At 38.9% G+C, this 14,353-nt stretch overlaps 1 protein-coding gene across 2 annotated transcripts in view; it reads right to left on the bottom strand.

Moving 5' to 3' along the window:
* Positions 1-9,053: 9,053 nt before the first annotated feature.
* Positions 9,054-14,353, bottom strand: part of LOC140190682 (protein-tyrosine sulfotransferase 2-like) — a 93,106-nt gene continuing 87,806 nt past the window's right edge. For both annotated transcript variants that reach the window (XM_072247468.1, XM_072247469.1), the window contains one exon: positions 9,054-13,980. The gene's annotated coding sequence lies outside the window, so the exon portion shown is untranslated. The remainder of the gene's footprint in view (positions 13,981-14,353) is intronic.

A 14,353-nucleotide genomic window follows, 5' to 3' on the forward strand; every position in this document is an offset into this window, starting at 1 on the left:
CAGAAAAATGCCATATGCTTTATCAAAGAACACTAAAAATAAACTTCCCAGGAAACACACATTCCTAATGAAACAGAAATCTGTAATATCCTCAGCCTCATATGCTTTAGTTTCTTTGAGATTTTTCTGACTTTCTATCTATCTCTCTCACATCTGTTCACATAACTCTTAGTCATAGTCATAGTCATACTTTATTGATCCCGGGGGAAATTGGTTTTTGTTACAGTTGCGCCATAAATAATTAAATAGTAATAAAACCATAAATAGTTAAATAGTAATATGTAAATTATGCCAGGAAATAAGTCCAGGACCAGCCTGTTGGTTCAGGGTGTCTGACTCTCCAAGGGAGGAGTTGTAAAGTTTGATGGCCACAGGCAGGAATGACTTCCTATGACGCTCTGTGTTGCATCTCGGTGGAATGAGTCTCTGGCTGAATGTACTCCTGTGCCCAACCAGTACATTATGTACATTATGTCCAAGATGGCATGCAACTTGGACAGCATCCTCTTTTCAGACACCACTGTCAGAGAGTCCAGTTCCATCCCCAGAACATCACTGGCCTTATGAATGAGTTTGTTGATTCTGTTGGTGTCGTAGAAATTACGAATTGCTAAAATCCATTTTAAAGTTATGCATCTTGATGGAACACAGCAAGAATGATGGTTAAAAACATACTATGGGCTCATTGCAAGAAACAGAGCACACCATGGGTTGCTATTGATTGAATCCAAATCAAGCAAAAGTACATTTGTCAAATTTATTGTAGCACTCATGATACTACTTAATTACCTTTGCAAGCTTCAGGCTGCCTCTTTGGTTCAATATTCCATTTGACACACCACCCAGCTCCTCCTCTGGGTAACGAACAGATGGTGGTGGAACTTGAGGATCAGAAACCTTGTAAATATCAATGATGGTTCAGAGGTTCAAGGTGCTAGGTGGGTGTCAACATCACCAATAGCTTGTCCTGGTCCAACCACGTAGGCACTGTGGCCAACAAAACATACTGACACTTCTACTTCCTGAGAAGGCTAAGAAAACTTGGCATATCCCCATCGATCCTCACGTATTTTTTTTAGTGCATCATATGAAGCATCTTTTCTGGATGCATCACAGCTTACATGGCAACTGCTCTGCCTGAGACCACAAGAAATTGCAGAGTTGTGGACTTTGGGACGTCAATCACAAAAACCAGTCTCATCTCTATGGACTCCATCTACACATCTTGCTGCCTGAGAACAGCTGCCAACATAATTAACGAAACCTCTCACCTTAGATATTTTCTCTTCTCCCCCTTTTCATTGAGCAAATGATGCAAAAGCTTGCTAACATGCGCCACCAAACTCCAGTCAAAATTCTTGAATCAGAATACCTCTCATATTCCAAGGGTGATGGCAAATAAATATCATAGATGGTATCACCAAGCTCCAGCTCATACTGATATTACAAAAAAAAGACTAGATTAAAGGCCCAAGTTTCAAGTGGAAAGAACTTGACATTTGCAGATTTCACTAGTTTAAGGACAGAGACTGAAACTAGAAATGTTACATTAGAGTGGATGAGGACTACAAAAGGGGAGCATGTAATACAAAGGCAATTGATGATATGCATTGTGCCTTAAATAGCCTCTCTGAAATCCTGTGAGATGCCAAGCTGCAAGATAGAGTACTTTATGTGAGGCAAGCGCACACTCTTTACAATTAAAAAACATTCACCTTAGAAGCAGCTGATGTTGACACTAGCACAGGGCTGCAACTCATTGACGTGGTTTCTGTTTTAGATGAACCAGAGACAAAGGGTCACCCCAAGTATTCATTCCTCAGTAATTTGCTAGGCCACTCTAATCAGTGTTCTGCCTGTTGGCACCCAGGATCAAACTTCTACTTTTCAAGAACAGAGATAGGAACTGGAGCAAGCTAGATCCATTATCAAGAGGAGAAAATCTGCAGATGCTGGAAAGCCAAGCAACACACACAAAATGCCAGAGGAACTCAGCAGGCTAGGCAACATCTATGGAAAAGAGTGCAGTCAATGTTTCAGGCAGAGACCCTTCATCAGGATCAATTATCGAGCTTTCAGCTGCCATTAAAAAATTGATTGTTAATGTTATTGCAACATTTCAATTGTCAGCAATTTCAATTGTACAATCCAGGCCAAGCAAGATAATTAAAAGTCCAGGCCCACAAGAGTGCCAGTGGAAATATGTGGAAACACACAAATCTTCATCAGAACCAGATGCAATAAATCACACTAAAAGAATCAGTCTTCCACCGGCTGGGCTGCTGATACAGGTGGTAATTGGTACAGTGAGACATTGTACACCCAGAACAATTAGCACAACTGTATAATTAATAACAATTAATATCATTGTGTAAATAAATCTCCTTTAATATTGATATTCTGCAATTTAAACTAAAATCCTTTCTTCAAAATCATTTCAGCCTATTTCAATTAAAAAGCAAAAACAAAAAGGAAAGCTTTGGAAAAACAGGGTGCTGCAAGGTGTAAGTTTCTTTGCATCAATATCTTTTATTTATTGTAGATGTTCAAGAACAAACACATCATAGAGATAATGTTTGTTTATTTATTTAGCCAACTTCCACCTCAATAAAAAATAGAATTGCTGCATGCTTAAGCAAGTTTTCTGACAGATGTATGGTTGGAATTTTATTAAATTCAGACTTGTAGGGCATCAGAAAGGTCCAGCCAGAGGAATCTCAGATTACCAAAGCAGTTTTCTCCATGAGCCTTACAGCAATTCCATGGCAATAATCAAAGTGCATTGAGCTACCCCTACATTTTAAATTCCAGTTAGAATCCAAAGAAGGACATGAATAGAAGTAGTTCATTTGGCTTAATGATCTTTAAATAGATCACACCTGAACAATTACTTCAGGACCACTTTCCTGCATGAACTCCACATTCTCAAAACTTAAAGACTTTAATTCACTTTTGTTATCTTTTGTACCTCCAGAAATTAATCAAAAGAAAAACACAGGAGCTGGGGATAAACTTGTCTACTTGGTTTTATTTTCCATTCCTTTCATGAGGCATTCACACATGACACCATATATGTAATAATCTATGCCATTTACAGTACTGTGCAAAAAGTCTTAGGCAAATATGTCACTAGGGAGCCTAAGAGCTTTGCACAGTACTGTAGTAAATTTATGTATTACACTGTTTTGCAGCCACAAAAAAAAACAGATTTCATGACATATGTGAGTGATGATAAACCTGATTCTGATACGGGTCTCTATTATGAACTGAGAGTGGGAAGGGGGCAAGGAGAGGGGAGTCAAGATTGGAAAAAGGGGAAGGGGGAGAAGAAGGAGCAGGAAGGACCAGAAAGACATTCTGTAATAATCAATAAACTAATTGTTTGGAATCAAATTACCTTGCCAGGTGTCTCAGGTCTGTGTGTGTCTGCATCCTTGTCACTCCCTGCCTTTGACATTCCTTCTCTGCCATCTGTCCCACACCATCCCGGTGGTGCTCCAGCCTTGCCATTCCCAACATTCATTGTTCCTGCCAGATTTACAAACTCACTCTCTGCTGCACATTGACAAATATATTACTGTGCAAAAATCTTTGGTACCCTAGCTATATATATGTGCATAAGGCTTTCGCACAATACTGTACATACTTCTTACATATAACCCACAAATCATATAAATAACAAAGAATGCTTAATCAAATAATATATATACAATATTATTAAAATATTAAATACAATAACTTTGATCTGAATATACTCTACGTATGAACACCTATTATCCCCAACCATCTTCAAGGTGCAATTTATTAGCCCAAGACCAACCTTTTTCCAGTTATGTGGCATTTACCTTGATAAGGTCCCTTAAGACTCCCAGCACTCATTATCATCATGGCAGATCTGCCACAGATTTCGACTCTTCTGTGCCAGTTCTCCATTGTCCTCAGTTCTTTGCTCTTGAAAAAACGTCTTAGAAACATAAAAAACCTACAGCACAATACAGGCCCTTCAGCCCACAATGCTGTGCCGAACATGAACTTACTTCAGAAATTACCTAGCGTTACCCACAGCCCTCTATTTTTCTAAGCTCCATGTACCTATCCAGGAGAGTCCACCACCGTCACCGGCAGCCCATTCCACACACTCACCACTCTCTGAGTAAAAAACTTACCCCTGACATCTCCTCTGCACCTACTTCCAAGCACCTTAAAACTGTGCCCTCTTGTGTTACCCATTTCAGCCCTGGGAAAAAGCCTCTGACTAACCACACAATCAATGCCTCTCATCATCTTATACACCTCTATCAGGTCACCTCTCATCCTCCGTCGCTCCAAGGAGAAAAGGCAGAATTCACTCAACCTATTCTCATAAGGCACACTCCCCAATCCAGGAAACATCCTTGTAAATCTCCTCTGCACTCTTTCTATGGTTTCCACGTCCTTCCTGTAGAGAGGTGACCAGAACTGAGCACAGTACTCCCAAGTGGGGTCTGACCAGGGTCCTATATAGCTGCAACATTACCTGTCAGCTCCTAAGCTCAATCCCATGCCTGATGAAGGCCAATGCACCGTATGCCTTCTTATCCACAGAGTCAACCTGTGTAGCAACTTTTGAGTGTCCTATGAACTCAGACCCCAAGATCATATTACAGCACGGAAACAGGCCATCTTGGCCCTTCTAGTCTATGCCGAATGCTTACTCTCACCGAGTCCAACCGACCTGCACTCAGCCCATAACCCTCCATTCCTTTCCTGTCCATATAGCTATCCAAATTTACTTTAAATGACAATATTGAACCTGCCTCTACCACTTCTGCTGAAAGCTCGTTTCACACAGCTACCACTCTCTGAGTAAAGAAGTTCCCCCTCATGTTACCCCTAAACTTTTGCCCCCAACTCTCAACTCATGTCCTCTTGTTTGAATTTCCCATACTCTCAATGGAAAAAGCCTAGCCACGTCAACTCTACCTATCCCCCTCATAAGTTCAAATACTATTAAATCCCCCCTCAACCTTCTATGCTCCAAAGAATAAAGACCCAACTTGTTCAACCTTTCTCTGTAACTTAGGTGCTGAAATCCAGGTAATATTCTAGTAAGCCAGGCAGCATCTCTAGGAAGAGGTACAGTCGACGTTTCGGGCCAAGACCCTTCGTCAGGACTAACTGAAAGAAGAGCTAATAAGAGATTTAAAAGTGGGAGGGGGAGGGGGAGATCCAAAATGATAGGAAAAGACAGGAGGAGGAGGGATGGAGCCAAGAGCTGGACAGTTAATTGGCGAAAGGGATATGAGAGGATCATGGGACAGGACGCCTAGGGAAAAAGAAAAGGGGGGGGGGAGCCCAGAGGATGGGCAAGGGGTATAGTGAGAGGGTCAGAGGGAGAAAAAGGAGAGAGAGAGGGAAAAAGAATGTGTGTATATAAATAAATAACGGATGGGGTACAAGGGAGAGGTGGGGCATTAGCAGACGTTTGAGGAGTCAATGTTCATGCCATCAGGTTGGAGGCTACCCAGACGGAATATAAGGTGTTGTATCTCCAACCTGAGTGTGGAGAGTAGAGGAGACAGTAGAGGAGGTCATGGATAGACATATCAAAATGGGAATGGGATGTGGAATTAAAATGTGTGGCCACTGGGAGATCCTGCTTTCTCTGGTGGACAGAGCGTAGGTGTTCAGCGAAACGGTCTCCCAGTCTGCATCGAGTCTCACCAATATATAGAAGGCCGCATCGGGAGCACCGGACACAGTATATCACCCCAGCTGACTCACAGTGAAGTGTCGCCTCAGTTGGAAGGACTGTCTGGGGCCCTGAATGGTAGTGAGGGAGGAAATGTAAGGGCATCCCTCCCCCTCCTCTCTTCTCCTATCATTTTGGATCTCCCTCTCCCCCTCCCACTTTCAAATCTCTTACTAGCTCTTCTTTCAGTTAGTCCTGATGAAGGGTCTCGGCCTGAAACATCAACTGTACTGCTTCCTAAAGATGCTGCCTTGCCTGCTGCGTTCACCAGCAACTTTTATGTGTGTTGCTTGAAATTCCAGCATCTGCAGATTTCCTCGTGTTAACACTCTAGTAAATCTTCTCTGTACTCTCTCTATTTTGTTGACATCTTTCCTATAATTTGGTGACCAGAACTGTACACAATACTCCAAATTTGGCCTTACCAATGCCTTCTATGATTTTAACATTACATCCCAACTCCTATACTCAATGCTCTGATTTATAAAGGCCAGCATACCAAAAGCTTTCTTCACCACCCTATCCACATGAGATTCCACCTTCAGGGAACTATGCACCATTATTCCTAGATCCTCTCTGTTCTACCGCATTCTTCAATGCCCTACCATTTACCATGTATGTCCTATTTTGATTAGTCCTACCAAAATGTTGCACCTCACATTTATCAGCATTAAACTCCATTTGCCATCTTTCAGCCCACTCTTCTAACTGACCTAAATCTCTCTGCAAGCTTTGAAAACCTACTTCATTATCCACAATGCCACCTATCTTAGTATCATCTGCATAATGGAGGAGGAGAAGATGGTGGTGCGACGCAGCGCGCAGCGGCCACTCCGGTGAATGATATCTGTTATCTGTCAAGTAGGGTGCCATGCACAATCCTGATTTGATGGTTTCAGATGTGAGACCATGGAGGATCATCTGGAGAAACTTCTGAAATGCCTTCTTCGCTGCTGCTGCTACTGTGTGATCCAGAATGTCCGAAGAAGGCCCCGAGTCCTCGGCGTTGCTTGTTGCTCAGCGGCCGGGGTGGGGTCGAAGCGCCTGGCAGAGGATGGTGCTCCGGAGGCTCGAAATTTTTGGATGGACTCAGAGTCAGCTGTGGTCCAGTGCTTCCAATGCATTGGCAGTTGTCGGCGCCTGGAGGTTTATGGCGGGGAGAATTTTACCCTTTTGCCGCCTGCTATCGGGAGTCGATCAGACTTTTTTTAACCGTGCCCATGGCCTGCTCTTTATCAAATTATGGTATTGCTTTGCACTGCTGTAACTATATGTTATAATTATGTTGTCTTGCCAGTGTTAGTCTTTGCTTTGTCCTTTTTTTGTGACATCACTCTGGAGGAACATTGTATCATTCCTTAATGCATGCATTTCTAAATGACAATAAATGAGGACTGAGTGCCCTCATAACGTGATACTTACTAATCCAATTTACCACCCTATCATCCAGATCATTAATGTATATATGACAAACAACAATGGACCCAGTATAGATCCCTGAGGCACACCACTAGTCACCGGCCTCCAATTTGACAAACAGTTATCCACCACTACTCTCTGGCATCTCCCATCCAGCCACTGCTGAATCCATTTTACTACTTCAATATTAATAACTAATGATTGAACCTTCCATGTGGAATCTTGTCAAAAGCTTTACTGAAGTCCATATAGATAACATCCACCACTTTACCCTCAACTTTCCTAGTTAGCTCTTCAAAAAATTCAGTAAGATTTGTCAAACATGACCTTCCACGCACAAATCCATGTTGACTGTTCCTAATGAGACCCTGTCTATCCAGATGATATGTACCATCTCTAAGAATACTTTCCATCAATTTACCCACCACTGACGTCAAACTCACAGATCCCCCTGATCCTCCACACTGCCAAGAGTCTTACCATTAATACTATATTCCGCCATCATATTTGAGCTACCAAAATCAACCACCTCACACTTATCTGGGTTGATATTCATCTGCCACTTCTCAGCCCTGTTTTGCATCCTATCAATGTCCCGCTGTAACCTCTGACAGCCCTCCACACTATCCACAACACCCCCAACCTTTGTGTCATCAGCAAATTTACTAACCCATCCCTCCATTTCCTCATCCAGGTAATTTCTAAAAATTACGAAGAGAAGGGGTCCCAGAGCAGATCCTTGGGCACACCACTGGTCACCGACCACCATACAGAATATGACCTGTCCACAACCACTCTTTGCCTTCTGTGGGCAAGCCAATTCTGGATCCACAAAGCAAGATCCCCTTGGATCCCATGCCTCTTTACTTTCTCAATAAGCCTTGCATGGGGTACCTTATCAAATACCTTGCTAAAATCCATATACACTACATCTATCACTCTACCTTCATCAATGTTTTTGATAATCTCCTGTAATCTAGGCTCCACTATCTTTCTATTCCAGAGGGCACAGTTTTCCCAACCATGCCTCAAGAAAGTATTATGCAAGTGGAGTTTACCACTCTCAAAACTTCCAGGAAGCCAGAAGTTTCTGCAAGTCTGCATACTTTTGCAGTTCAGAGACTTTTACCTCAAAGAAAGTTGTGATGTAATGTATAGCACACATAGATTATTGTGTGCTGCTGACCAGAATGGCCTGGAATTTAGGAAAATCAAGTTGAGAATGACCTTCATGTATGTGGAGAGAGTAGTCCTTACACAGTTGGATGCATGGAGATCTTTTCCAATATTGGTAGAGATATGTCATGACTGACATTGCAAACTTCAACCTCTGCATCCATTATTTCAGAGAATTGGAGGACTGTTGCTTTCTGACCATTTATGAGGGACAAGTTTTCTTTTCTTTTTTGTTTGGGATTTCCAGGGAGGTCAATCCTGCCCAGCTTAACTGTCCCATAGCTCCAACTGGTACACCGAACACAGCAAAATCACTGATGACAAATAGTTAATACGTGGAGTAAGGGCAGAATATCTCATCCACCATCAATCTAATAGCTTGTCTTCACACTTCTCCAAAACGAAGTATAATTGAGTGAATACAACCTTCAAAAGTGAAGTTGCAATACGTGGGGCATAATAATTAAACATTCCCGAGAGTATATAGTGATTTTTCAAAATGGAAAAATGAATCCTGTTTCAGCTGTCAGTACCACAAATAAACTTTGTTCCATCGATAATGTCACTCCTCATGCTCATGCCTTGTGTGTGCCAAAATACACTGAATTTGTGGTTTTGATTGGTGGAGTTCATCTACATTTTTTGCAAATTTAAATATTACAACATTTCAAGCACGCAATACTAAAAAGAGTCATACACAGTACAATTTTTAAGCAAATTTCTTTTATATAACTAGGATTAAAATCAAGCATTTCAGATCATGTAAGGATCAGATTGAGAACAATATTCCTTCTAACCTACTGAAACAATGTGTCTCCGCACTATCTTTAAAAGAGCACTTCATGTTTTACCTCGCTGGTAATCCAGTCCTTCACAACAGTTTTGTAATGTGGACTCCTGTCCACTAAAACAGCCTTGAGGCTATCAAACCTACTTCAGTGCTACATGATAAAAAGACTTTCATCCTGTAGGTCTTGCTCAAGAACCTACAATGAAAGGCCAGTGTACAACCTGTTGCAGCATCAAAATGATACAATTATGCTTTTTTTACAAATAGGATGGAAAAGAAAAGGGCAGTTAAATATTTCAGGGACTTAGTAATTATTCTAGATAAATCTCATCCCATATTTAGTTACGAGTTTAATTTGGTGACTGAACCAACAAGAAAATTAGTTTTGAAAAGTCACATTTTTAATTCCATTTGACTTGAATAGGCAAAGAGCATATTACTTTTTTGATTTTATCTTGCAATGATTACATAAATGATTTCAGTATCAGCAAATCCGACAACTTTATAGAAAAACAAAATTAACACTTTAAATGAAGGTTAATATTGTTTTTCTCTCTCCTCTGATGCTTCCTGATCTCCTGAACATTTCTATCACTTTGAAATCTAAAATAAAAACACATATCTACACTTTGATTTTTCAACACATTTCAAGGAGGAAGACAACGAACATTTGCTAATGTAACATATAGCAGGCTCATAATAGAAAGCTAGAGCATGTGAATTTATATGCTCTAAAATTTGACAGCAAATTAGTTAAATGTGGACATCAGAGTTGTGATAAATAACAGCCATTCAAAAATAGAGTACAGACCAATCAAATAATTGAACTGCTGTTGCTCATAATGTACACTAATGATTTGTACTTGGGACTATTTGTACAGCTATACAAACATGGTATGAAACTAAAGGATATAACTAAGAAAAAGAGTGACTTTTTACAAGAACTTCAGAATGATTTGAATATAGGACATGTTGCCAATGGTGATAGTTTAAAAATCATTAGCAAGCTTTCAAAATAAAACCTAGTAATAGACTGAGTAGTTGGATGCTAAAAGAACTATACACAGATTGATTTATAAGAAAAATAGTAACATTACTCTGAGTTGTAGAGGACCAAAGAGATGTAAGCTCAAAGTTAAAATAACATTAAACAAATAACATTACAGGCAAACAAACACTGAAAATCACTTGAATTTATTTTTAGGGGTATAGAATTCTTTAGTAGACAAGCTATGCTTGGAACCTCTTCAAGCTCCATTCAAGTATGGAGTACTGTTTAGGGTCTCTCTATATAAAAAAGGATAAAGCATGAAGTAAAATACAGAATTTATCAATTTGATATCAGAACTGAAAACGCATAGATGAGACATTTTCTTTTGATTATCAACAAAATGTTAGCTTATTGGTTTATTCAGGTCATTAAAATTATGAATGGACTGGATATGGCAGAGGAAGAGAGAATGCTTCTCTTTATGTCAAAATCCAGTTTTTTTAAACCAAATATAGTTATCACTAAATCTAAACATGAAATGAAGGGATATTCCTTTCCTCAGAGTGACTTGAAACTTGAGGAAAAAATGGTCAAGTGTTTTCAAAAACCACATGACATTAAAAGCACAAAAAACTGGAAAGACTCTAAAGGAGAAAAGAAGAAATGGAAATACAAGACTAAACAATTATTGAGAGTTTGAAAGCCAGAGAAAGCAAGAGCTTTATAAAAATACTGGTGTGCCCAATAGTATGCATGTACCAAATGCAAGGAATGTAGTGAATAAGACAGATCGAGCTGAAGACACTAATAGAAGTGTCAGTTTCTGTCACTCATACATAGAAATATCTTATATATGGAAATGTGAAACAGAGCAAACTTGAAAGATTTAACACTTCTAATAATAGGGTTTACTGAGAGTGAATAACAAAAGGAGAGAATATAGCAATATTGGTCATAGGAGCTGAGATGAAAGATGTAGTAAGATGAGGCCTCTAAACACTTAGAGCAGGGGTTCCCAACCTTTTATGCTATGGACCAATACCATTAAGCAAAGAGTCCATGGACCCCAGGTTGGGAACCCCTGACCTAAGAAGAAGGTCTAAGAGCAGATTTCAATTAAGTGCAAATGACTAGGACAGTTATAATGAGAGATTTCATTTTGTCTAAAAGTAATTGGAATTACATCAATCTAAAATATATGAGGGCAGAGAATTCTTAAACTGCATTCAGGAGAATTTTAATCAATGCAGTACACCCAGTATCAACACAGTTTGGGAAACTGGCCCTTACAGAATTCACTACTAAAAATACTCCTGCAAAACTTGCAGAAAAAATAAACAAAATGCAAAGAAACAACAAGTTTTGTCAAGTTTTTTCAAGTTTCCACATTATGGAAAATCATGCTGGGGATGGTTTTCTGTGAATGCATTCTCTTTGTAACTTGACTTGGAGGGCTATGTGGGAAGGAAGCATTAGAGTGATCTTTGAGTAGGTTAAAAGGTCAGCACAACAACATGGTCAAACAGCCTGTACTGTTTTATGTTTTATGTACTGTAATTAATAAAGGGGATGCTTTCCTGGAATTAGTTTTAGAGAATCTGGGCTGGTGGAAGTATCAGTAATAGAGGCTTTTGTGTGACCATGATCACAACCCAGATTTGGAAAAGAACAGATAAATTAGTAGTAAAAAGGTGCTAAATTGGAGGAAAATGAATTTTATTACATTGAAAAATGATTCAGAAAAGTATACTAGAAACTGCTTCTTGAAAGCAAATTAGTTTTGGAGAAGATTAACTGGGTTAATTTGCATGCCTTCCCACAAAGAACAAAGGTGAGACCACAAAATCTAGAACTTCCTATTGTCAAGGTGCACTGAGATCGAATATGTCAAAATAATGCAAGTTTATATCAGATACCATGCACTTAATACAGTAACAATAAAAAGGGAACATGAAAGAAAAAGCAAGTAAAATCAAAAGAACTAAAGTGTTAGAGAATCTGGGAAAGGTCTAAATATTGAATATGACAATCACAGTAAAGAGGAATTAAAAGATTTAAGCATCCTATGTAATGGATACTTTACCAGACCCAGTTAATACCTTGTGTTACAATTTATCTGGAATTATCTCCAAATAGTCCAGAGAATCTGAACAGAATTTTTCAATCCTTTTTAGCAAAAGTGATCAAAGAGGACTGAGCAATGTTAACATTTATAATTTAAAAAACCTAAATAGTTAGAGGCTGGGTATCTGATCTTCAGTGGAGGTCTACGTATAATTTTGATTTTACTTCCAGGGAAATTCTTCCACAACAAGAAATTTTCAGCAGTAAACTTCTGTTGACCTTTCTTGGTCATCTAGCAACTGATATATATGTATGATAATCTGAGCCGAATGGGATTGAAGATGAAAAAGGTAGAAACGTTGATTTAGATAAGTTTATATCATACACTTTAAAGTGCTTTATATATATTTAATTGGCTTGAAATGCTGACCCTGTCCTTGGGACAAATTTGACAATCAATTTATGCAGAACACAATCCCAGAAAATGCATCTGTTTTGCATACTGAATGTTCAATGAGAAAAAAAACTGAGGTAATTAGAATAACTGCATATTGAAAAAGGCCCTTTGCAATATTACTATTAATTTTTACCAGTTTGCTTTAAGAGCTCAAGTTATACAGCATCAATGACTTTGTACAAAACTATTTCTAAGAATTTTGTATCAAATTCCTCCGTCACATGGCACTTTTTAGAGAAATTCACTGGAGCTGAGTCCAAGCCCAGATCAGTATGATCTTATTGAACTGTGGAGCAGGTTCGTTGGACCAGACGACCTACCCTGCTCATATTTCTTACATTATGTACTTTTAAAATTATACAGGATCTTGGTGAGATTACACTTGGATTACTGAATGATACAGAGTCAAAGGATTGGATAGTCTACTCCTACTCTGTTGTTTCTTCATTGAAGGCATTTATAATATTAAAGGAAACCAGCTTCCATCAATGCTATTGCTTGAAAGCTCAAGTACAAAAAAATGCTGCAATAAACTAATTTCAATGAATGCAGTTAGGTCCAATTCAGCTCAGATTCTTATTGAGATTTATAATTTGAGAGCCCTTCTCAAAATTGTTAGGAATTTCAGTTGATGCAGCACTACCTACCAGGTATATTACTCGAGTAAAAAATAAATCACAAAAAGGGGGAAGAACCTATACAGTACCCACTTAAAAGCTGATGTCTTAAGAGTTTAAGAAACTAAAATTAGAGTATTCTATTTAAATGTAAATTGCTATTTTTTTACCTTTTGCTTGAATACTTTTCTGACAGTGAATATCTTTTCCGTAAGCTGTAGATTTTAATATAATAGAATAGCAATATTTCATCCAGTACAGCCTCTGGTATCCAATATTAAACATATTTTGTAGGATAAAAGCCTTAAGGATTATACATTCTTGATTGTCATAGTGGTGATTGAAAGTAATATAGCAGCTTAAAGAACTGCTCAAGGCATTATATTCAATAAATGTAAATTTGAGAGAATATGACCACATTAAAATAGAACATACACACAGGAGACTGATGATGTAATGTTCCTTACAATCTGAAGATGTACAGATTATTGCATGAATGACTTCACCTTGGATACACTAAGGATAGTTAGCTTTGGGGAAGAAAGTATCATTAAAGTAACTTTCCTTGCAAAATGTTAAGATTCAGATAAGATTGTCACAGGTTCACATTATTCATCAAACACACAACAACATGAATGCCAGACTGTGTATCAGCAGATTTTGTTGCTTCCAATCTGAACTGTTTTCAGTCGTTTCTTCACTTTCTGCTTTGTCTGCCAAGTAAATTTGATGTCCCTGGAAAAGATGATTTCACATTAAATGACCAAACTACAAAATAGGCTTCCTTAGCACATAACACTTGTGTAAGTTAGCTTTCTGTTTTGATTAGTTGTTTTTTCCAATACCACAAGCACAATTTATTGAGGACACTATGGGATTATGTGCACAATGAACAAAGTCCAAAGTAACAGAATATCAGCATTAGGAAACCAGGGTTTATCCATGGTTGGCTATGGATCTCATCACTTTGACTGGTGGTCCGTCCAAAGTCAGATAGGCATGTTGTCCAGCTAGTAGATATGTATAGAACTGTAGAGAGATGCTGCTGTGTAATCATGTAATGAGTGCTCAGCGGTCAGTCAAGTGGCAAGGACTACTACCTAGCCTT

The sequence above is a fragment of the Mobula birostris genome, chromosome 31, assembly GCF_030028105.1.
Source record: "Mobula birostris isolate sMobBir1 chromosome 31, sMobBir1.hap1, whole genome shotgun sequence".
Taxonomy (NCBI): domain Eukaryota; kingdom Metazoa; phylum Chordata; class Chondrichthyes; order Myliobatiformes; family Myliobatidae; genus Mobula; species Mobula birostris.